This window comes from Callospermophilus lateralis, chromosome 3, assembly GCF_048772815.1.
Source record: "Callospermophilus lateralis isolate mCalLat2 chromosome 3, mCalLat2.hap1, whole genome shotgun sequence".
Taxonomy (NCBI): Eukaryota; Metazoa; Chordata; class Mammalia; order Rodentia; family Sciuridae; genus Callospermophilus; species Callospermophilus lateralis.
In genome coordinates, this window is record NC_135307.1 from 122,558,414 (window position 1) to 122,568,225 (window position 9,812).

At 40.5% G+C, this 9,812-nt stretch overlaps 1 long non-coding RNA gene across 1 annotated transcript; it reads left to right on the forward strand.

Annotated features, from left to right (window-relative positions):
* The first annotated feature begins 772 nt into the window (after positions 1-772).
* LOC143394178 (uncharacterized) lies at positions 773-4,774 on the forward strand. The gene is made up of 3 exons (XR_013090669.2): positions 773-1,218; positions 1,366-1,507; positions 3,018-4,774. It is a non-coding gene; the product is annotated as an uncharacterized LOC143394178 (long non-coding RNA).
* Positions 4,775-9,812: the final 5,038 nt, after the last annotated feature.

Consider the following 9,812-nt stretch of genomic DNA (forward strand, 5'->3'; position numbering starts at 1 on the left):
GCCAGGTGGGATTATTGTGGGGGGCCATATAGTCATCTGTGTGCTGAGGACCCTCCCGTACTGTGGAGAGAAACGGGGGTGCAGTCAGGTAGGCTGTCAACCACGACATTCTTCTCATCAAAACATTGTATGTGTGATTGCTGGGTTTCTGTGTATGCTTTCACTTGAACCATTAAATTGAATTGAATTTGGCCCAAAGTTGTCTGTAAACATATTCTAAGTTTGGCCTAAATTGGCCCCATACGTATTGACCCAGAACCTAGTTCTTTGAGAACTAGAACTTATTTTTTTAAACAAATAGCAAACTGACTTAAGAGTACATTCAGGTAAAGGGATAGCTGAGCCTCAACCAATCACAGCAATTGAATTTCAGTCAACTAAGTCTACCAATGGATCAGACCTTGTCCATACAAGGTCAGTACCTCATCACTTCTATAAGGCAAATGCGGACTGCAGTCAATAAGGTTGTTTCTGCATGTCACTTCCTTTTCTCTGGCTATAAATATAATCTGAATATTTGGCAGTGGGGGTATAGGAAACATTCTAAATTATTTTTGGTCTTGACGGCTGCCTGATTCTAGAGTCACAATTAAAGCCAAGTAAGATCTATAAAACTAGATTTGTGGTTTTGTCTTATAAAAAGGAAAAGGGATCCACAACAAAACAGGCTTCAGAATCCACTGCTCCAGCCTTGCTGCTTCCCTGTGGCCACACCCAGCTTCTCTCTCTCCTTCAAGTCACTCACAGTTCACAAAGCCCTCTGAGGTCTCTTACTGAACTTTGTCACTCAGAGGGAAGGCATGTTAATTGCTGAATCTCGTGAGAGAGCCACATAAGCCCAGCAGCCTCCCTGGCCTTAGTGCTCAGAGAGACGGGGGTAGGGGGCAGGCCTGGCCTTCATTGGTGGCCACCCTTCCCTTCAAAGGAGGTGAAACTCATCCCAGGATATCCAGCTCTGTTTCTAAATAACTCCTTTGAATCTCAAGTTTGCAACTAAAACTAGAAAGTGGGAACACCTTGGAAATGAATAGAGAACCCTCAAAGGCACCTGGAGTGGATGCCCCACTGCATGCCACTCTTAGAGGTCATTGAAGGACAGCACAAGAAATTGAGAGTTCTGTGGTCTTATGCTGACTATTTTTGTCTCCAAGAATGAAGGTTTTCTTACAGAGGGCTAGCAGGTCGATGTGAGAAAGTGATATCTGCCAAGTTTGACAGGTAGGTAATTTCAAATTGGAATTTCAGATTTGGCCTTCCCTGTCTTTGCTTTGAAACTTCCATTGCATTTTTCAGACATTTATTGAGTCTACTTGTCAGCTTGAGGGAAAATAATGCACACACTTTCCTTTCTGATTCTCCTTTCAGCTAAGACTGAATGCTACTAATGGAAGATTATCTGAAAGTACCTTGAAGGATGAGGTTGTCATTGACACAATCTGAGAAGTAAACCTCTGGCATGAATTACTTCACTTGAATCTGACTGCAGTGTAAACAGTGACAGGAGCCCGTGAGTGAATACAATTCATATCTACTCAAGATTCTAATTACATTCTATAAACTTTGGTATCTTTGCCTTTGCTATCTTGTCAAATGTAAGTATATGCAGTCACTATTCTCTTTCCAGTCTATGAAATATTACCTTTTCCCTTTATTCACAAACAAGAGCATAAGTGAAATTGCCATGTCAAATTTCTAAGGGCTCTAGTTCCTTTGGAACAAATACTAAGTAGCATAAGGTTCAGACAAAAAGGTAAATAATTTAAAAATGTGTTTAATAGAACTGTTTTCAAATTTCTGCTGTACAAACCTATGTGGAGTTGACATGCATGGACATAATTTTGCCTGTTGAGGATGGGATCAAGCTTTATGGATGGATTTTATAAAGAGCATGTATATAGAAAATTGACCTAACATGTCCTTGTCACTCCAATGTTGCCATTATGTACCCCATATCATACAACAAAATCTTTTTTCACAGTGTCTGAGGGGGCCTGAAGCTTGGCCAGAATGTGGTCAACAGTGAAGCAAGATGGATTGGGGTGAGAATGGGTGGTAGTGTTGGTTTTGAAGTTTCTGCCAGTAGCAAAACCACATATATGGCACAGAGTGTGAGTCTTGGGGGAGAGTTAGAAAGAAGAAGGTACAAATAAAGAGGCAGGTGCAGGTACAAGGGCTCACAAATTCATCTTAAACCAGGATTAGTGTTGGTAGGCTTTATCCATCTCTGCTAGTCTGATGTAGAGCACCTCAGCCACCATATCTGGGTGCAGATGCACATAGAGGCTTATATTCTGAACTTGAGTTTCTTGCAAGTAATATAGACTGTATGAATATCCTGGCACGTGGGAAAAACAGGTGGTCAAGGTAGATTTTTATCACCATCCTGAATTTTTTACAAATAATTTAGTTTCTATGAATATATATATAATATTAACAAACAAACAAACAAAAATTGGGGACACATAAGAATACTAAGATAGCCTAAGCAGTGGGAATTTCTCCTTCCTTCTCCACTCTTTCTCAGAACAGATGTCAAAGCATCTAAATGAACCAACATTGCATAATTTGGGAGTGGTTTCCACATTTCTAAGCTACTTTGTTCTAAATTTCAATCACCTCTTTTTAAAACTCCCTCTCCTTACACAAAACAGCAAGCTTTGTCACTGGTAAGTCACCTTGAAGTTTACAGAGCAGAAATGTCAGTATCTACAAAAGATCACGCTGCATAGAGTTGAATCCTGCCATTCGTCTTGCAGTAGTTATGTTCTAATGTCTTACTTGGAACACTGCATTAGAGAATTATGAAATAGTACTTTCAGGGGAAATACAAGGTTCTTGTAGGCCTTTGGCCGCGATATTCATCGCCTAATCAAAGTACAATCTTGTTTTATGTGTGTCTGTTTAAAGATATGTTACTTAATATATATTGTTGATTAGTTAACATGTTGAACTCACCGTCAGCAGCATTATAGCTCATGCCTGAATAAAGCTTATCTAACACTGTGTTTTTCCCCTAGGGCACATCACAGTCTTACACTTGAGGATGCCAGACAGCACTTCAGTTCTATGCTTGGAAGCTACTAAATTATACTATGAAAAAAAAAAAAAAAAAGCAGAAGCTCACCTTGTTCTACCTCAGCTGGGAATGGGTACATTGGACATTAAAAGTTTTGACCACTCTGCATGTGCCAGCAAATGACTGTGACAAAGCCTTCTTGGGAGTTGGATACCAATGCATTTTACAAGTGAATTTGCAAACATGGAGTCCACAAATAATGAAAGCACAATTGTATTTATTTTATCACTGTCTTAGTCTCTTGGTGCTGCTTTAACAAAATACCTTAGAGTGAGTGTAAGAACAATAGTTTTGTTTCTCACAATTCTGAAGGCTGGGAAGTTCAAGATGCTGGCAGGTCCCATGTCAGGAGAGGGTTTCCCCAGCTGTGGTATGTGTCTTCTTGCAGTAGCATCCTCTGATGGTAGGATAAGGAAAAGGCCAACGCTCATTCCCTCTAGTCCTGTTAGAAGTCACTGATCCATTTGCGAGGACAGAGTTTTCATGACTTAATCGCTTCCTCAAAAACCCCCACCTCTTAGTACCACCACATTGGTGACTCAGCTTCAACATAAACTTCAGGGGATACCATGATTCAAACCACAGCACTTGTTATCAAAGACCTTCCCAAAGAATTTCAAGAATATAAATTCTCTCATGTGACACATTTAACTCAAGATAGCATTTTATTTTAGACAGGTTGACTTATTTTTTTCATCTCTTTTCTAGATAAATAAATTCCATTTTAATTCTCATAATTCAAACAGGAGATCTATCCTTTGGTGGTCAATGTTTAAGCCTCTCTCTCACATTCATGCTTTAGGTCTAAAATTTCTGAGGTTGAAGCTGATAGAGTTAGAAAACACTTTTGTTTGAAGGGATCCATAGGCTGAACCATACACACACACAATGCAAGAGCAGCTAGCACTAGGGCTCTGGGACTGCTCTAGTTCCTGAGCAAGCTTGGAAACCTCTTTGGGCCTCAGTTTATGCACTTGAAAATGAGTAATAATAGTACTATCAGCTAACAAGCCTCAACTTAGTTCAAGAGAGCCTTCATCCAAAAGGATTATTGCCTTTCAAGGAGGAGGTTGTTGCTGTCGGGGGAGCACTTTGACCACCAGATCGACGAGCCTCTCAAAAATTTGTGTGGAAAGGGATTTCCTTTTATGGGGGGGGAGCATGTAGAGAAAAAAACAGAGTGAGTATCATGACTCCAGGGTTAAGCAAGAAATGTCCTGAGATGGGCACAAAGGAGGGTGGTTCTGCATTTGGGGGAAGAAGGGAATCTTCACTATGGTTTGATCAAGTTGAGTTTTTGGATGTTTTGTCTTGATTGATGAATAGGGACAAGTTCAGACAATCATTTCTGAATCTATGTTCAGTCTTACCTCAGCTATACAGGGGTCAGCTGTGAGTCTTATCCAAGTAACATGGGAAGGTTGTTTTTTGTTGTAAGCCCTTTCTTGGGGAATGAAAGGTTATATGGATGTGGGAGGGAGTGGAAGATGTGGAGGTGGTTCTTAACCATCACAGTTTTCAGAAGCCCAGAGCTCAGGGAAAATTCAACTTTGTCAGTGTCTCCTTTTCAGAGTTGTTTCGAGGATTAAAAATTGACTCATGCTGTGGCTAGAAGTGTAGTTCAGTGGTCGAATGTTCATCTAGCATGTAAGCATGAGGACAAAAGTTCTATCCCCAGCCCTGAAAAAAAAAAAGAAACCTACGAGCTACTCTGTATCCTTCAGAAAATGAATGAATAGGTTACTCTCATATTTTTATAGAAATTAATGAATAAAAAGCCTTTTAACTTAAAATTAAGGGAGAAGTGATCCCGGTATGGTGGCACATGCCTGTAATCCCAGCGACTTGAGAGGCTGAGGCAGGATGATTGCAAGTTTCAGGTCAATCTCAGCAACTTAGCAAGACCCTGCCTCAAACTAAAAGTTAAAAGGGCTGGGGAGGCGGTAGGGTGCCTCTAGGTTCAATCTCCAGTGCCATAAAAAGGATCAAGAAAGTCCAAGGATGCATTGATATTGTGGTAGGATGATCCTGCCCTATTAGACAGGATTGAACAGATGTGTGGGCCTTGGGAAGGTTGGGAACTCATTATAGATAATCTGAAAAATGATGCTTTTGGGGAAACTCCACTTGACAAGCACTCTCATTAACATATGACTAACTTCATTGCAATTTTCTCATTGCTGTTTCCCCGTCTATTTTATGGGACCTCACCCTGTCAGTATGTCTCACTAAGATGTGGGGATGAGAAACAATTAACAGTAACTATTAGGTTAGGGAACCTACAAGTCATTTTTATTATTAAAGCTCACTTAAAATATTCATTGTGTCCATTAAAACTAAATTTTGGGCTCAAATTGGAGAAGAAAGTGCTGAGAACCCAAAATACTTTCTTGTAATGCCATTTCATTTTGAGGGAGAGTGGCCTGAATGCCTAAAATGTAACATTATTCTCAAAGAACAGATCATGAAAATGTTTTATTTTTTAATAAAGGAGATCTGACTTTAGTTTGAATTATATGACCTACTTGAGCTCCTATTCCTGCACTTGTTAAAAATCTGAGTTTTAGCTGGGTGGGTGTGATGGTGCACCTGTAGTCCCAGCTGTTACTCTGGAGGTTGAGGCAGCAAGATTGCCTTAGCTCAGGAGTTTGAGGCTACCCTGAGCAACACAGCAAGACCCCGTCTAAAGAAAAATCTGAATTTTAAGTTAATTTCTATAAAAGTATGAGAGTAATCTACTCATTTCCTGTAGGATACAGAGTAGCTCGATGGTTTGATTATCATACTTACAGAAACTTGTAGAGTGCCTGCTTTGTGGTCCAAATTTCTTCCCTTCCCTTCTCTGTTATTTAGCATAGGTCACTCCACGTTTGACAGCTTTGTTCTGACAGAGGCTCAGTGTTTCCTTAGAGAACTAAAACTTTGCAGAGGCACTTGTAATGTTTTCTTGCTAATAATGCTCTTTGACTTCTCAGAGAAGAGTATAAGCTTTGATAAATCAGTGGTTTTTTTTCCTTATGTGATGATCTTGCTTTTCTTCTCTTTCAAATCACTATCTGAGCCAAAGGTCATTTTAAGACATACTTTTGAGAAGTGCATTTGTTTTGAAAAACAGACACAGATAAACTCTGCAGCATCTTTGAGCCTTTTGATCTTTGATGATCAAATGACCCATGGGCAGGTGCTGTTTCTATATCTTGCTGTTCGGGTTTTAGACTGCTATTAGAGTGCAGCCTTCCTTCTGATCCTACAAGCATGGAATGGCTTGCTTGCTATTTGGTGGGGGGTGGTTTCATGGCCATCTTGCCCTGTTATTTTCCTTTTATATACAATTTGAGAGTAAGAGAATAAAGGCTCTTTCTCACTTGAAAGGTTAGCTGTGTTCTGAGGTGTATTATGAAGGGCTTGTCTTTGGGCCTTCCTACTTTTTTTCACTCATCACTTCTTTTCTCCCTGGAACAAATACATCTTCTTAGGAGGCCCTTCCTACCCAGGAAAAGCACAATCTAAATAAAGAGAAGCCAAATTGCTATGCACGGGGCTGAGATTGTAGCTCAGTTGTAGAGACCTTGCCTCGCACAAATGAGGCACTGGGTTCCATCCTCAGCACCACATAAAAATAATTAAATAAAATAAAGATATTGTGTCCAACTACAACTAAAAATATAAATGAATGAGTAAATGAATGAATAAATAAATAAATAAATCCATGAAAACCAAATTGCTTTACAGGTACTACTACTACAATAACCATCCTTTGACAGGTGCTGTTTCTTGCCTGTCAGAGCCTCATTTCATCATCCATAAAATGGAAATAATAATAGCAACAATAAACACTTCTTAGGAGTGCTATGATGATTTCGTGAGGTAATGTTTGTAAGGGCTTAGTTCAGAATAAGAGAAGGAAACCAAAATATTTCTCACCCAAATATGAACTGAAGACCATCAAAATGCAAGGGAACTCCCCGTCTTCTCTGTTTGCCTGAAAGTAGGACAGAGATCTGCAAAGGCAAGAATCCTCCTCCTGCCTAAAGCAGGATGTGAATTTTCCTTTGCAGAGCTTGCGTATCAATTTGAAGTCATTGCCAGAAGAATCTGTTAGTGGACTTAATTTCCCCAAACATACCTTCCAACAACTTTCCTGCCTCTGAAGGCTAGAACCACCTATTCTTTGACTTGTCACTTCTCTAAAACTTATTTTTCTGTTGAAGATCTTTTATAAGCTGGGATCCTAAGCCACTATTTTCAGTTGCTTTTCTCCTGTGCAAATTTGCACAGCATGCATTCATAAACTTGCTCATTTTCCCTCCTTAATGTATCTTTTTTGCAGAAATCTATCCTAACTGTGAGCTTATAAGACTTGAAGAAAAAAAAATGATATTTTCTCCCCTTCATTTGCCACCACTAAAAATGTTAGTTGCTCACATTATCAACTAAAGCAATGCATCCCAGGGATGTTCATTTCTGAGGCGGTATGCTATAGGAGCATGCAGATCAGTCTCTGATGGTCAGACTGCAGGTATGGTGATAACTTAGACCAGATTTGATTGAGATAATGCAACCGTATTCCTGATGTTGCTTTGATCACCATTGGTAGAACATCATACACCTGGCTGGGGGATGGGATTGTGGTCACAGAGAGGGACATTGGAAGAGATATTGTGGAGAATACAATTTGCATAAGCTCTTTACCCAAACTTAGCATGTATTTAAATCATCTGGGAGATTGTCTTTTCAAAATAGAAAGGCACAGACTCTTAATCACAGTTGCTGTTTTGAACAGAGATGGAGCCTAGTGACGTTTGTGTTGCTTGTTGACCTTGATGTACTTTGGGGCTCACCCTCCCAGGGTCTCTAATTCTGGTTCTAACAGAACTGTTTTACCACTCAATAAGTTATAGACAACCGACAGCATTGCAAGACATGTCCGGACTCTGGCCATGTAAGCTCAGCTGACTTCCTCCTCATGGTAGAGGAGGCCAGTTTGGCCACTTTTTCACATTCCTGTCAATATTCCCCATCTATGCAAGTATCCATACTTGGGTTCTCCTTTGTTGTAACTGGCTGAACAGCTTACTGGATCCCTCATAGACAATGAATTAAATACACTCCTTCATATGTGTTCCTTCTATGACTCTAAGAATCATGATCTTGGCTTTTTTTTTTTTTAAGTTACTTGTTAACAATGCCCTGGTGACACAGCTCAGGGTGTCAGCATTCTTTTTGGACCCACTAGAACAAAAATACTTGAAGCTATCTTTTTATCAATTGGTAAAAAAAAATTCAAGAAAGCTTCCGATTGTTATCAGCAGCACTGATTCTGGGCTGTCCTGCTCCAACACTCAGCAGCTCAGCCACTGTCATTCATCTTGAAGGTTTACCTGTAACTGCACAGAGAGGAGGAAGGAGGACATGAGCACTCAAGCACAATCAAGAAGCTGAGGTCAACCCAGGATTACAAATAGTGGCTTCTTTATGACTGGCCTATATTCAATCCCAAAATGTACATGATTTTTATAAGATTGAGGAAAATTGATTCAGTTCTGGTTGAGAATATTTGCTGAGTTTTGTTTTCTTTGTAGGTCATGGGAAGTAAGGCCCATGTCTTCCCAGGGATCCTTGGCCAGGTCAGGGTGGGGTGGTGAGAAATCCTTCTGAGCCAGTCTTGCTGGTCCCTGGCTGAGATACCCATCAGCTCTCCCTGGTGAGGATGACCCTGGGTTCACAAAGGTTGCCTCAGCTCCAGTTAATGGAAAGGGGCTCTTAAGGAAAGCATGGTCTTTGGAACCAGGGCCCTGGCTAAGCCTTCAACCCAAGTATCTGTGCTCTGCTCTTTAGAGTGGGATGCTTCCCCTTTTGTGGTTGTTGTGAGGATAAGAGCTCAATCCTGGCTCCATGACCTGAAGCACATAGGAATATGTAGTGTGTGCTGCCAGCATGACTGTGGATAAGTTCTAGCCACAGGGGAACAGTACAGATTCCTTGCTATTGTCTGAATAATTGTACTCCATAGTTCATGCAATTGGAGGCTTGGTCCCCAGGGTGGAATTATTGAGAGGTGGTGGAACCTCTAACAGCAGGGAGGTCTTTAGGTCATTTGCAGTATGACCTTGAAGGGGCTGGCTCAGGTGTGAGCATTTGCTATGGACTCATGCTCCTGCCACTGACTTCTACCCTCACTAGAACTGAGCCAATGCAGCTGCCATTCTTTTGAACCTCCAAGACTATGAGCTAAGCAAACCTTCTCTCTTTAAGTCAATTGCTTCAGGTATTTCATTGTAGTAATGCAAAGCTGTTATACTCCTCGACTGATCTAACCTCAGATAGGTTACTCTTTATAGGAGATAAGAATAGTGTGAATAACAATCACCTAATATCAGAAGGCAGGAGGATCACTACTTTCAGCAATGTGTTTCAGAGGAAATTAAAGGAGAGGACACCTCTAAGAGCTGGGACTATTGGATTGTTTGTCTGATTGTGAGATGTCTGCCTGTTGATATAAAATCTCATTCAAAGATTAATTTGTAATAACTGTCACCAATACACAGAACATTGACAATAATGAAAAATAAGTGAGAAAATCAGGCCAAGAAAAAACGAAGGAAGGGCTGGGGTTGTGGCTCAGCTGTAGAGCGCTTGCCTCACAAGTGCGAGACCCTGGGTTCGATCCTCAGCACCACTTAATAATAAATAAGTGAAATAAAGGTATTGTGTCCAACTACAACTAAAAAAAAAT